This window comes from Hypanus sabinus, chromosome 2 (genome assembly GCF_030144855.1).
Source record: "Hypanus sabinus isolate sHypSab1 chromosome 2, sHypSab1.hap1, whole genome shotgun sequence".
Classification (NCBI taxonomy): Eukaryota; Metazoa; Chordata; class Chondrichthyes; order Myliobatiformes; family Dasyatidae; genus Hypanus; species Hypanus sabinus.
Genome location: NC_082707.1, coordinates 91,295,495 through 91,310,741, shown reverse-complemented (window position 1 = coordinate 91,310,741; position 15,247 = coordinate 91,295,495).

The following is a 15,247-nucleotide window of genomic DNA, read 5'->3' as shown; positions in this document are numbered from 1 at the left end:
CCAGAGGACTTGGGTTAAGGGTGAAGGAGGAAAAATTGAAAGGGAGCATTGGGAGGGGGCTTCTTCATGCAGAGAGTGGTGGGAGTGTGGAATGAGCTGCCAGATGAAGAGGTAAATACAGGCTCACTTTTAACATTTAAGAAAAACTTGGACAGGTACATGGATGAGAGGTGTATGGAGGGATATGGTCCAGGTGCAGGTCAGTGGGACTAGGCAGAAAAATGGTTCAGCTCAGCCAAGAAGGGCCAACAGGCTTGTTTCTGTGCTGTAATGTTCTAGGGTTCTATGGTTCAATGGTATTTCAAAGATACTAAAGTGAAGATTGCAGATATCCAACAAAAAAGTTATACTGGAGAAAAGGTAACTCTTGTGAGAATGGCATTTCTAACAGTGAAATACAACAACCAACAAGCCTTATTGTGGGGCCAGGAGGGCAAGCATTGTGGGGTCGTGAGTGTCTGAAGCACCCACAAATTGATTGTAGATCCATTGACCATTTGCAAGTCCCAGTGGAAGAAGAGCAAGGCTCAGGAGAGCAATCCGAACCCAGCCCATTACAACCTGTAACGGAAAAGAAGATCCAGGGATGAAAGCCATTGATCAAGTGGCCAAAATCCTGTGAGAAGGCAATGTGAGAGGAGGTCAATGCTGACCTCTGCAACATCTTAGAGACGCTCAGAGGTACCACCATGAAGATGTTGGAAAGAATGGGGGAATTCATTTATAGCTATGGAGCAGAACGTTTTGGAGTGCTAGAGAGGAAGAAAACTACACCAATGATCCCCACTAAGTCCAGGAGGCAGAAGGCAGTTAGAGACAGGCAGCTGAAGGAACAATGGAGGAAGGCCACAGAGGAGGAGAAGGAAGGCACAAACCTGTTGCAAGCAGACATTCGGAACAGGCCTGCAACACTGAGGAGAGCTGAGAACCTGGTAAGGAAGCGCAGGAAGAAGGAGCAGATAAGAACAAGCTTATTTAAAGATCTCTTCAAGTTTGTGAAGGGTCTCTTCACAGGGGAGAAGAGTGGAAGTTCCTCAGTGTAAAAGGCAGAACTGGAAAAACACCTGGAAAAGTTCTACACAGACAACCGATGCCACTAAGAGATCACCCTCCCACCTGACATGCCACCAATCCATCCACCGGAACAGCAACTAGACATCAGCCCACCTAGGTGGAGTGAGGTAGAAAAAATTGTGCATAGAGCAAGGGCCGTATCAGCCCCAGGTCCCAATGGAGTGCCATACAGGCTCCACAAAAATGCACCAGCTGTCCTGCGGTTCCTCAGGAGCCTCATGAAGGTGGTATAGCGTAAGCAGGAGATACCAACATCCTGGTAGAGTGCCGGAGGAATCCTGATCTCAAAGGAAAAAGGTTCATCAGAAATTGACCAATTCCGTCAGATCAATCTCCTAAATGATGAGGGCAAAATCTTCTTTAGTGTGGTGGCTCATAGGCTGTCAATATATCTGCAAAGAAACCATCTGATTGATACAGCAATCCAGAAAGCAGGGATCTCGGGCTTCTCTGGCTATCTTGAACACGCTTGCACCATCTGGCATCAGATCCAGGTCACCAAGAAGGAGGGAACAGATCTTCACATGGTGTTCCTGGATCTCGCCAACGCCTTCGGCTCTGTCCCTCATTACCTCCTCTGGACTGCTTTAGACTTCTTTAGGGGCCCAGTAGCCCTCACAAGCCTTGTTAAGGCCTACTTCCAGGACGTGCATCTATGGTTGACAACAGCAGACTACACCATAGCATGGCAATGTCTAGAAGTGGGAATCATGGCCGGTTGTACCATCTCCCCTGTAGCCTTCACCATGACCATGGAGGTGATCATTAGAGCATCCTGATTGGTGGTTGGGGGACAGCGTATAAGACCTGGCCTGAGGCTGCCGCCTATCAGAGCATACGTGGACGATCTCACAACACTCACCACGACCAAGGCTTGTACTGTACACCTGTTGAGAAAGCTTCAAGAGAATATTGAGCAGCTTCGGCTGAAGATCAAGCCGAGCAAGTCCAGAAGCCTCTCCATCGTCAAGGGGAAGCTGGTAGACCAACATTTCTACTTGGGTGATGAGACGATTCCAACAGTCTTCGAGAAGCCTGCCTGTGAAGAGCCTCAGTCAGTGGTATAATGCATCGGTCAAAGACACAGAGCAGGTAGATCAGCTCAGGAAGGATGCCGTCAGTGGCCTCGAGAGCATCGACACAACCACACTCCCTGGCAAGATGAAGCTCTGGTGTATGCAGTCTGGGCTCCTTCCACGCCTCATGTGGCCACAAACCCTGCATGAAGTTCCAGTCTCGAAGGTGGAAAAGCTGGAGACTGATCAGCTCATACGTAAGGAAGTGGCTTGGTCTTCCCAGGAGCCTCAGCAGCACAGGGCTCTACGGCAAAGGAGTCCTCGAGCTACCCATTTCAGAGGAGTACAAGTGCGCCAAGGGTAAGACTGGAGATGATGTTAACAGAGGCGAGTGATCCATTTGTAGCACAAGCTGCCCTCACCCTAGATACCGGGAGCAAATGGACTCCATCAGAAGCAACCAAGCAAGCAAAGGCGGCACGCAAGCGCAGGGACATCGTGGGCCAAGTGCAGCAAGGGAGGAGCGTCAATGCTTTCCCTCCCCCTTCACCCCGCTGGCCATTAATAGCATTTGTCCAGAAGGTGAGGGTCAGGTCAGACTCGCCACATCAAGACCAGACACCAGGCGGCCAGGCGGGGCATGTGATTGGAAGATGGTGGCAGATTTAGGCCAGAGGCTCTGATCAACCTCAAACCAGACCTTGTGCTATGGTCGGCCTCACTCCATCTCGTTTACATCATTGAGCTTACAGTGCCCTGGGAGGACGCAGTGGAGAAGGCCTACGAGTGCGAGAAGCTGAGATATGCTGAGCTTGCAGCCGACGTGCAGCAACGTGGCTGGAAAGCAAGGGTGCGACTGGTCGAAGTAGGCTGCAGAGGATTTGTAGCCACATCAACATCAAGGCTACTCCGGGAGTTGGGAGTGCGAGGGAAGACACACCGACAAGCAGTCTAAGACCTCTCCAAAGCTGCTGAAAAGTGGCTCTGGATGAAGAGAAAGGATTCCATCTGGGACCCCAAGTGAGTGAAAAGCATCTAGGGGGTGAGCCCGGGACGCCGGGTTTCACTGCTGAACTCTCTGGAGGTGTCGTGGGCCTATCAGCGAAACACTGAGGAAAGAGGGCGCCCACTTGATAACCCAGAAGATGCCACCACTCACTTGGCCACCCCGCAGAGTCTAGGCAGCATGTCTCTAGAAGATAAGGGATCTTAATGTCTAGTCCTACATAACATACCTACGATAGAATTAATTGAAAGTGAATTAAAAAAGGTACTCGATTTGTCCCCATGCTGTACACCATGAAAGGTTGCGCGACAGAGGAAAAGCAGGTGCGGTGCCAACCTCCGTGCCTCTGATTGGGAAGCATATTGGACCAAGGAAGGACCGTGCTGCTCAGAGGAAGCGTGAAAGTAATGAATGGTCCCACTACAACGGTTTTTGTAAGCAACATGTCTGAGAAAGCTTTTGAGATGTTAATCAGGAATTTACTTGCAAAATGTTGGTTTTAAGCTGAAACAGAGTTCAAGGAGCTTCAGGAAAGTTGCAATCATTCGGCTCTTGTGAATGTGAAGAACCGGAATCTACTCTGTGTGCATTAAGGTTATTACACGCACTTCAAGCGGGAGACAAAAAGCTGCTTGTAAAAGTAGATGCAAAGACCAAATCCCAGCTGGAGGAATAGAAGGCCAAAAAGAAAGGAGTCAGTGGAGAGATGAAAACAAAGTATTCTTCAGGTAATGTTGTGGATAAGAGGAGAGATGAATCGTAAAGGGAGCAATTGAAGGATTAATAGGTGAACACTCCAGTGAGCTAAATGCACCTTCTCAAGATCAAGATACACATCCTAGAAAGAAGAAAAAGGTAAAAGCGAAGAGATACAGTGAAAGAATGAGAACAAGAATGAGGAAGGCATTTTGAGAGAAAGTACATGAGAAAAAAAGGAATCAAAAGCAGGATAAAGAGAGAGAAAGAAGCCAGGACTGAGAGAGAAAGTAGATCAAAAGAGAAAAGCCAAAAAAAGGAGAAGAAAGGAGCCCAGAGCTGTTAGAACCACTTCCTGCTGTCTCAGAGTCAACTCCTACAACCACCATAGAGGAGACCCCAGACCTAAGGCTGTTTCACGGAGCCCTGGTCAGGAAAGATATTATCTCACAAGGGTAAGAAATCCTTCACTGTGATTAAATCTTTAGGCCTGAATGGGACAATTTAAAGTTTACTATGTCGTGTATGTCTATATAGTAGTTGTATTATATAGTATACTGTATGTATAGTATATGAATATAAGGTGAGATGTGTCTTAAGTTGGCACCTTAAGTTGGCATTTAAAGCTCAGCAGGGAGCAGTTTTGTATATTTAATATTTCAGTAATATTTGAGTAATATTGTAAATATATTGTTGATTAATCATTCTTTGCTGTTTACATAATGTGTTGTGGGTTATACGCAAAAGTACCTGTACATAAGTGGCATACTACATCACTCGACCACGTGATATGTGTGTGCCTCGCTTAAAGCAAAAAACAAAGGTGGACTCACATTCCTGGCTCTCTTGTTTTCAATTAATTTTTTTTGTTTTGAAGTTATAAAACATAACAACATCATCTTTGCAAAAGCAATCAGAGGTGGGTCATAAATGCTGACGTTGGTGACAGCCACATCTCCTGAGTATAAGAGAAAATAATCAGAGATTATTATCAAGCCACCATCACCAATTGAGCACTTCTGTTTCTCATTCATTTTCAAGCTGTTTAGGCTTGTTGAGCCATATGCTGAAACTGCAAAAACAAGAAAACATTTAGTTTTGACACTTATACAATTGTGCAAAAAGAAACTCCAACTAAGATTTCAAACATTTTCACATAAGGTTATCTGTTATGTCAGTTTGCTTCCTTAAACTAGCACCCATCTTCATTTCAATCACTCTCTCCTTTCTCAATGCCACCTTCTCTGGTACCAATGCAGGATCCCTTTCTTCTAATTCCTTTTAGGAATCTGAAGCTGATTTGGGAGTTTGGGAAAATATTTCTGAGGCAGACTTTGATGGAACCATCAATGGCCAGTTCATCCATTGCATCCTTTGCATACAAAGAAGTTTAACAGCAACAAAAAAAAGGACGAGAGTTTGAGCCAAGGAACTGGCACTGACCCTTCATCTTATTTTAACTAACTTGATAATTCAATGTAACTCTGACTTGATCGCTGCCTTTTCTGTTTTTTTCTCTGATCATGGAGGCTGAGTGGAAATCTGATAGAGGTTTATAAAATTGAGAGATAAAGAGTCTCTATAAAAATTATTCACCCCCTTGGAAGTTTTCATGTTTTATTGTTTTACTACATTGAATCACAGTGGATTTAATTTGGCTTTTTTTTGACACTAATCAACAGAAAAAGACTCTTTCGTGTCAAAGTGGAAACGCGTCTCTACAAAGTGATCTGAAATAATTTAAAAAACACAAAATAATTGATTGCATAAGTATTTACCTCCTTGAATATGGCACACAAAATCATCACTGGTGCAGCAAATTGGTTTCAGAAGTCATATAATTAGTTACATGGAGATCATTGTGTGCATTCAAGGTGTTTCAATTGATTGTAGTAAATATACACCAGTATCTGGAAGGTCCGACTGCTGGTGAGTCAGTATCCTGCCAAAAATTACACCATGAAGACAAAAGAACGCTCCAAACAATTCCACAAAAAGGTTATGGGAAACACAAGTCAGGAGATGGATACAAGAAAATTTCCAAGTCACTGAATCTCCCTTGGAGTAGTTAAGTCAATAATCAAGAACTGGAAAGCATATGGCACAGCTGTTATTCTGTCTAGAACAGACCGTCCTCAAAACTGAGTGGCTGTGTAAGAAGGGGACTAATGAGGAAGACCACCAAGAGATGGCTGAGATGGGCACACAACAACTGTTGCCCAGGTACTTCACCAGTTTCAGCTTACTGGGAGAGTTGCAAAATGATAGCCACTATTGGAAAAAACCCACATGAAATCACAGCTAGCGTATGCCAGAAGGCTTGCGGAAGTCAGCTGGAAGAAGGTTCTTTGGTCTGATGAAACTAAAATTGAGCTTTCTGGCCACCAGACTAAAACGCTATGTTTGGTATAAGACAAATACCACAACACCATCCCTACTGTGGTGGCTGCATCATGCTGTGGGGATGGTTCACTGCAGCAGGCCCTGGAAGGCTTGTGAAGGTAGAGGGTTAAATGAATGCAGCAAAATACAGTGGAATCCTGGAGGAAGTACCGATGCAGTCTGCAAGAGAACTGCGACTTGGGAGAAGACTTGTTTTCCAGCAAGACAATGACCCCAAGCATAAAGCTAAAGCTACACAGGAAAGGCTTAAAAACAACAAGGTTAATGTTCTGGAGTGCCCAAGTCAGAGTCCAGACCTCAATCCAATTGAGAATTTGTGACTGGACTTGAAAAGGGCATTCCCTCATGATCCCCATGCAATCTGACAGAGCTTGGGCAGTTTTGTAAAGAAGAATGGGGAAAAATTGCAGTGTCCAGCTCTGCAAAGCAAACAGAGACCTATCCACACAGACTCGGCTGTAATTGCTGCCAAAGGTGCATCTACTAAATACTGACTTGAAGAGGGTGAATACTTGTGCAATCAATTATTTTGTGTTTTATATTTGTAATTAATTTAGATCACTGTAGAGGTCTATTTTCACTTTGACACAAAAGTGTCTTTTTCTGTTGATCAGTATCAAAAAAAGACAAATTAAATCCACTGTGCTTCAATGTTCTAAAACAATAAAACATGAAAACTTCCAAGGGAGGTGAATACTTTTTATAGGCACTGTAGAAAGACAACTGGAATGTATTCCCAAGTGTCCATGTCTAAAACTGAAGGGATGCATTTAAGGTAAGACAAGTTAACTTCAAATGAGATGTGCAGGGCAAGTTTTCTTTACACAGATAGCTTTGGGTGCAGTGAAAGATGAGTTTATTTTCATATGCACACATATGCACAGGTGCAACAAAAAAGACTGTAGCATCTTCACAGGCACATGATATCATATAAGCAATATTTACAAGAAAAAACATAAAAGAAACATAAATTACTTAAAATGTACTGCCAGAATTGGTGGTAGTAGCAAATGTAATAGAGGTATTTAGTGTCTTAGAGAGGCACGTGAGATGCAGGGAATGGAGGTATATGGATCATAAAGGCATAAGGGATTAATATAATTAGGCATCATCAAATTAGTTTGTTCCACACAACATTGTGGGCTGAAGGGCCTATTCCTGTGCTACACTCACAGCAGAATTTCAGATTTATGGTGCATTGAATGATGCAGGTAGACTATAACCATTTCCTAGCTGAATCCAAGATGAGCAGACATGATGGAATTGCTGTCCTCTTCTGTTATTAAGAAAATGTAGTTGGGTCATCTCAGTAGTTCCCAGAGATCCCAGCTGCCTGGCATGAATCGTTCATCATGGAGACATAAAATACCTGGCTTCACAGAAAACCTCACTCGTGTGAACCTTACCGCTGTAAAAAAGAAATGTGCAACATTTGATCAACCAGCTCCTTCAGTCAGTCCTCATATTACTGATTTGTTCTTTGACACCCAAATCTTTTTCTTGACCATTCTGTGTAAGATTTGGTTCAAGAATCAAAAGTAATGGTTCAACAGGTACAGCACTCTGAGATGGGGAATTCCAAAGATTCATAGTCTTCTGAGAAACAAATCCTCCTCTTTGCAATCTAAAATGGTTGTTCCTGGTGCAGGAACCCCACACACACACACACACACACACACACACACACACACACACACACACACACACACACACACACACACACACACACACACACACACACACACACACACAACTTGTTAAATATTTGTTAAACATTAACTCTGGCAAGCCCCTCAGAATTTCAAGATTGCCCCTCATACAACTGTTTGCATGAGTTGTGTTACTTTTTCTTGCTCTTGTGCATTGGGCATTGTTTTTTTCTTCTTTAGGTTGTATAATTTATGCATTCTTTGATAATAAATGAATCATTGTCCTAATTTATCAACTGCCAGAAATATAGTGAATTTTTGCTACATTTATTCCTTTAAAAGTGAGACCAAAATGACCCAGTTCTCTGAGCACGTTGCATTGGTGCCTTCTACAACTGTAGTAAGTCTGCTTATTCTTGTACCTCATCCACTTGCAAGAGGGCAATATTGTCTTTGTCTTCCCAGTTATTTGCTCTACCTGCATGCTAGATTTCTATGCGGATATCCCTGTATTATATTCTGGCATATCATTGAATTAACCTGCCTGCATCCTTTTGTGTTCTCCTTACAGTTACTTTTCAATATATGAAATAAAGCCTTCTCCATGTGTTTGCACAGAGCTTGTGAAGAAAGGGTAAGATCCACTATCGGATCACAATAGAGGGAGCTTTGGACAGAGCCTCCCAGAAGAATAAATGCTTATAACTGCATAACTAAAACCAGTACTCTTTTCTGCACGATCACATTGCCCTTCTAGATGAAAAATGCACCAAAATACATGAATAAATTTGAATGAAAAAGAGTACTCTGTTCAATGAGTAATGACTACAATGAGATTATTCATTGTGAAGTTCTTCAATGTAGCATTGACACATCCTAGAGGGGTCACAGTGATGCAGCTTGTGGAGCCACTGCCTGACCGCGTCAGAGACTTAGGTACAATAGTGAGTTTGAGTGCTATCTGTGTGGAGTTTGCACATTCTCTTTGTGAGGGTTTCCTCCTACATCCTGAAGACACCTGAGGTTCTAGAGCACCATGGTGGTGTAGCAGTTAGCGCGATTCTACTACAGCTCTAGAGTTTGGAATTCAATTCCGGCGCCGTTCTGTAAGGAGTCTATATCCTCCCCTTGGAGTGCATGGGTTTTCCCCAGGTGCTCCAGCTTCCTCCCAAAGATGTACTGGATAGGTTAATTGGTCATTGTAAATTGTCCCGTGATTAGGTCAGAGTTCATCAGGATTGTGCTGTTGCTGGGGCAGCATGGCTCGAAGGGCCTACTCTGTGCTGTATTGCTAAAATAAACTAAAAATTAAAAAATGTTAATTTACCAGTGCAAATTGTCTCTGGCATATAGATGAGTTCTCCCTATAAGAACATGGGGAGAATAAAATGGGATTAATTCAGGGTTCGTGTCCATGGATGCTTGACGCTTGATGTAGACTTGGTGGAACAAAGGGAATGTTTCCATATTTTATGTCTTTATGCCTTTATGTCTATGACAGAAATATTTATCAACAGATTCCGGCCACCAGCTGTTATCTATCTGGATTTAATATCACTACAAAATGTTACAGTAATAATTTCACCATTACCCCCATTGTTGGCATGGTCATAGGCCCTGAAGTGGGATTCTCGAGCTCCCTGCCTAACTGCATCAAGATAAACCTCCATTACTCAGATTCCTGGATGCAATTCAAAATCCTCCCTCTGAGGGCAAAGAGGCAATAAATGGTGAGTCTCATCAGCAGAGCCAACATACCGTGAAATAGTTCAAGAAAGCTGGGCTGTCAGCCACTAAATGAGCTTCTCTATCCCCTATAGTTTACTGCAGTGGTGACGAAAGATCACAGAGTTCAAGCTGTAGCATAAATCGTGGCATTAACGTCTGGATAGTCTGTCCATCACTGTGGTGACTTTCAACCTCTTTCTGTCCATTGCTCTACTTCTTGGGGGGGGGGGGTTCAATTATGTATTTCCCTGCCCCCTAATTTTATCAATACCTCCTTTCTTCTGAACATACAGAAGGTATGTGAGTCGATTTATTACCACTATCAAGAATCTGTATTTGAAAAGTGAAGGAAATGTTTTTCCTTGCATCATTGTGTAAGGAATAGATTTGCCCTCAAGGTCCAAATATATTTTAGCCCTTTTGCACTGAAAAAGGGTCAGCTGAAAGTAAAATTGCGGAAAGTGTCCCTCAATGTTCTAATGACCTGCCCACCAAGAGTGATACTTCAATTCTAATGACATTTTCCTCTGAACGAGAATGATTAACATTGTAAGTCTTCAGAAATGCTTAGTGCATTCACTCTTTTATAGAGCTCAAATGCAGGAGCTTAGTTTATTCCCTTTGCAGATGCCAACTGGCCTATAGGTTAAACAACAATCCACAGTAGACTTCAGGGCTAATACAAAGAGTGATAAATTTATCCTCTGAGATAATCAGAGCACCTATGATTTTAAGATTGGACAGTTAGCATTAGATTGCTTCATGAATAATGTTGATGAATAGACAGTTCCACTGCCTCCTTTTTGATCTCTGAAAGGGAACCATTTCCAAAATATTTAACCATGTGTCTTTGCTGAGACTCTGTTCTGATCCACTGATAGACATCCAGTTACTGATAAGACCAGCATTTCTGGTCTTTTTGTGCTCCTGAAGAAGGTGGTGATGACGTACCTTCTCGGACAGCTGCAGGTCAAAGTCTTGAACTATGAATACTGATTTACTTTCAAATCAGGATGCTGTACATCTTGGAGGGGAACTTGCAGGTAGTGGCATTTTTGTATGAATCCTTCTGTTTAGGGTTTCCCAAGAGGGTACTTTGAGATAAATGTCATGGTTTCCATCTCACATTGCATTTCCAATCCAATATGTTCAGCTGGAGCGACACTCCTCATTCTTGGCTTCCATTTCCTGTGCTGGATATATTGCTTTGAACATATTTAATACAATGTCTTCAAAAAGACAAAGATTAATAAGCTTTTGATGTGCCTTCATGTTGCACTATTTAATTTTGGGAAATCTTCAACAAACTTGTCCCTCGTTTTAAGATTCCACCATCAATCCAGAACTCTAAGGAGGAGATTTGCCCTGTTGTATGTCCACTGGCCTACAAAACTGAACATCACCGTCTTTTGCACAATGTCACTGGTCTATTTACAGGATCGATGAGAAGCAGAAAATGGAAGCAACAAATATTCTGTAAAAAGCGCATTATCATTAACCCCCATATTCTCTTCCTTCCACAATGGATCATATGCATTCAAACTCTATGTGCTTGTGTTATTGTTCAGTTAATTACAAACACTTTCATAACCTTTCTGGGCCTTTTGCCAGCAAATCCATAAATTGCAATTTGAACAGAATTTCAACATTTTACAGGAGACTGGATCTTAGAAGAAAAAAATAAAACCTCTTTATGGCTATTATTATATACATTATACTCTATTTGATGTGCTCATTACTATAGGAATATAAAATGCCTTCAGTCTGATCCCATATTCAAATAAATCATGCCAGATATGTACCTTAGTCTTTTTTATCCATTGTTGCCTCATATTGTTGGATTCCATGATCCATCAAAAATCTATAATTCTGACTTTGAAGCTTCAGCTTTGACAGACTTTGTGGGATAGCAACTGGGCAGCACAGTGACACAGCTAATACAGTTGCTGCCTCCCAGCTCCTGAGAATTACTCACTGGAATTCAGAAGACTGAGCGGGGATCTCATTGAAACCTATTGAACATTGAAAGACTTGACAGAGTAGATGTGGAAAGGATCTTTCCTATGGTGGGAGAGTCTAAGATCAGAGGACACAGCCTCAGAATAGAAGGGTATCCTTTTAAAACGGAGGTGAGGAGGAATTTCTTTAGCCAGAGAGTGGTGAATCTCTGCACTTTGTTGTCACAGATGGCTGTGGAGGCCAAGCCTATATATAGAATAAGGCAGAGGTTGATAGTTTCCTGATTGGTCAGGCCATGAAGGCAGGAGATTAGGGCTGAGAGGGAAAATTGGATCAGCCAGGGTGAAATGGTGGAGCAGACTCGATGTGTGAAATGGCCTTATACTGCTCTTGTATTTTATGGAAACAATAAAGAATGGGAGTAATGTAGGAGCAGTATCAATGGGTAGCTGATGAGCTCAAAGGGCTTAAGGGCTTATTTCCATGTTGCATCTCCCAGTCATTCTATGACACCATCCTTTGTGGGTCACACGCAAAATGCTGGTGGAACACAGCAGGCCAGGCAGCATCTTTAGGGAGAAGTGCTGTCGACGTTTTGGGCCGAGACCCTTCATCAGGATTAACTGAAAGGAAAGATAGTAAGAGATTTGAAAGTAGGAGGGGGAGGGGAAAATGCGAAATGAGGAAGAAGACCGGAGGGGGTGAGGTGAAGCTGAGAGCCAGAAAGGTGATTGGCAAAAGGGATACAGAGCTAGAGAAGGGAAAGGATCATGGGACGGGAGGCCTAGGGAGAAAGACAGAGGGAGGGGAGCACCAGAGGGAGATGGAGAACAGGCAGAGTGATGGGCAGAGAGAGAAAAAAAAACTAAATATATCAGAGATGGGGTAAGAAGGGGAGGAGGGGCATTAACAGAAGTTAGAGAAGTCAATGTTCATGCCATCAGGTTGGAGGCTACCCAGCCAGTATATAAGGTGTTGTTCCTCCAACCTGAGTGTGGCTTCATCTTGACAGTAGAGGAGGCCATGGATAGACATATCGGAATGGGAATGGGATGTGGAATTAAAATGTGTGGCCACTGGGAGATCCTGCTTTCTCTGGCGGACAGAGAGTAGGTGTTCAGCGAAACGGTCTCCCAGTCTGCGTCGGGTCTCACCAATATATAAAAGGCCACACCAGGAGCACCGGACGCAGTATACCACACCAGCTGACTCACAGGTGAAGTGTTGCCTCACCTGGAAGGACTGTCTGGTGCCCTGAATGGTGGTGAGGGAGGAAGTGTAAGGGCAGATTTCCTCGTGTTATCCTTTGTGCATCCTGATTTGACAGAGCACTACAGCAAGGAAATGAGCTTTTCAGCCCATCGTGTTTATGCTGACCCACTTACACTAATTCTATTGGATACCATATTATTCTCCCCACGTTCCATTCTGCTCCCACCAGATTCTACCACCCACCTACAGACTGGGGGAAACTTTGTGTCCAATTAACTTTTCAACCTGCATGTTTTTGGGTGGTAGAAAGAAGCCAGAGCAACTGAGTAGCCCACACAGGCAGGAGGTCAGGATTGAACAAAAGTTTTCGGGATTATGAGAGAGTTGCTCTACTCAGTATGCCATTATGCCATCTGGAGACAGGACCAGAAACAAAGTGCCTTATTACTTCCATTCATCCATTACAACACACTACCTCACCACTGACGTTCTTTTCTGTGGTCACAGCATCAACATATCAGAATTTGAGGAGGGGCTCAGCTCTCTGATTTATTTATTTGAAATAAAAACAGAAAATGCCCGAAGCACTTAGAAGATCGGGTAGCAACTGTGTGGAGAGAATCAGAGTTGACTCTTCAGGATTGGGATTTTTCAGAACAGGTGACTTCAGGCCTGGAAAATTTACCTTCCCACAGATACTGCCTGACCTGCTGAACGTTCCTGACCCGTCTCTGTTTTTAATTCAGATTTCTAGCAGATTTTAATTTATTTTTATCTTGTCATCTGTTGTTCATTTCTCAGCCTTTATGTAAAACTGCTTAAGGTGCATCTGCTCAACAGCTGGTGTTGACAGAATAACTACATCCACTAATTCTGTCAAACACTTCAGAGAGCCTGGGAGTGTTCTGGTGGAGGGCTGCAGCTAATGTTGTGGATCAAAGGCAGTTGCCAGGCAGCAAGGGATTGGCACAATGCAGGGTCACAATTGTCAACCGCAGTCAAAAACTCCTCCCAGAGTGCTGACTGATGGAGTGGTGGAGTAGAACATAACAGAGGAGTAACTCTCTCCTGATGCACTGCATGCAACATCACCTTGGCAACAACACAAAAATACATCTTTATCTTTTGAATATCTTCTGGTGCCCTTGATTTTCCAAGCACACTTTTGGCAAAGATTGATGAGAGGTTGAGTTCTAGGGATCTTAGAAGGCTTTCTGAACATTTGTGTGACCATTCCTCATATCACTGACACACACACATGTATTGTTTCTATGTTATTAGATCTCAGCTTGTCTCCCCACTGCTTTGGTTATCCTTAGATATGTCTGAATCCTTACAATGTTGCGACTGAGCTTGAATCAGATAACTGCATACTACTAATATCTGACCTTCCTATTTCTAGTCTGCTGCAAATTCCTTTTAAAAATGATAAAACTAACCATCAAATCTATAAACAAGATGTAAAGGATGAGGACAAATGTGTTGCATAATCTCAGAGTTACAGTGTGTGGAAACAAGCCCTTCAAGCTTTGTCCATGGCAACTATTAACCTCACATTTACAACTCCTTTTATTTTCCCACTCTTTCATTAACTGCCCCTCACCTACACCCAAGGGTAATTTACATTGACTAATTCATCTAACAATTTGTATCCCCTGGGTGTGAGAAGAAACTGGAGGATGCCAAGAAAACCTGCAGGTAGGATGTGCAAACTCCACACAAACAGCAGGTCAGTGTTGAACTGGGATTTCCGGGTCCGCTGGCTACACCATTGTGCTGCCACACTTGCTCTCTTTAGTCAGAAGGAGAAACTTTATTGAATTGATGTGATATTTTCCCTTTCCCTAATGATACTCAGTGGTGGAGCTAAACAAATTTGGCTGCTGCAGCACAGAGTTTCTTACTCTGGATGTGCCATGTCACAGGGAGATGAGGAGGAGTTTCTTTAGCCAGCGAGTGGTGAGTCTGTGGAGGCAAGTCATTGGGTATGTTTGAAGCAGAGGTTGGTGGATTCTTGATTAGTCAGGGCATGAAGGGATGTAGGGAGAAGACAGGAGATCGGGGCTGACAGGGAAAATGGATCAACTATTATGAAATGGCGGAGCAGACTCGATGGCCCAAATGGCCTAGTTCTGCTCTTACATCTTATGGTCTTGAATCTGGGCTAAGTTTATTATCAATGTATTGTACATTGGGTGGGCTCAGATGCAATCAACATCTTGCAGATGAAAGGTTGGAATTACACCATTGTGCCTACTGTGTAACCCAATCTGGAACTTGGTCTGGTTCTATTTACTTGCTGCTTACTGCAATACTTGTTTGGCTCCTCTGGGTATACCAGAGTTACCAGGATATCTTGTGTTCAGGTGAATGGGAGACTGGGATCAATATTATAATCTTATCTCCAACATACACCCATGCAAAAGTTGAATTAACCCTCTGATTATGTTGTCAGTCATTTTCTATAGACCTCACTCCTCCAGTGAAACTGATGCATATGGATT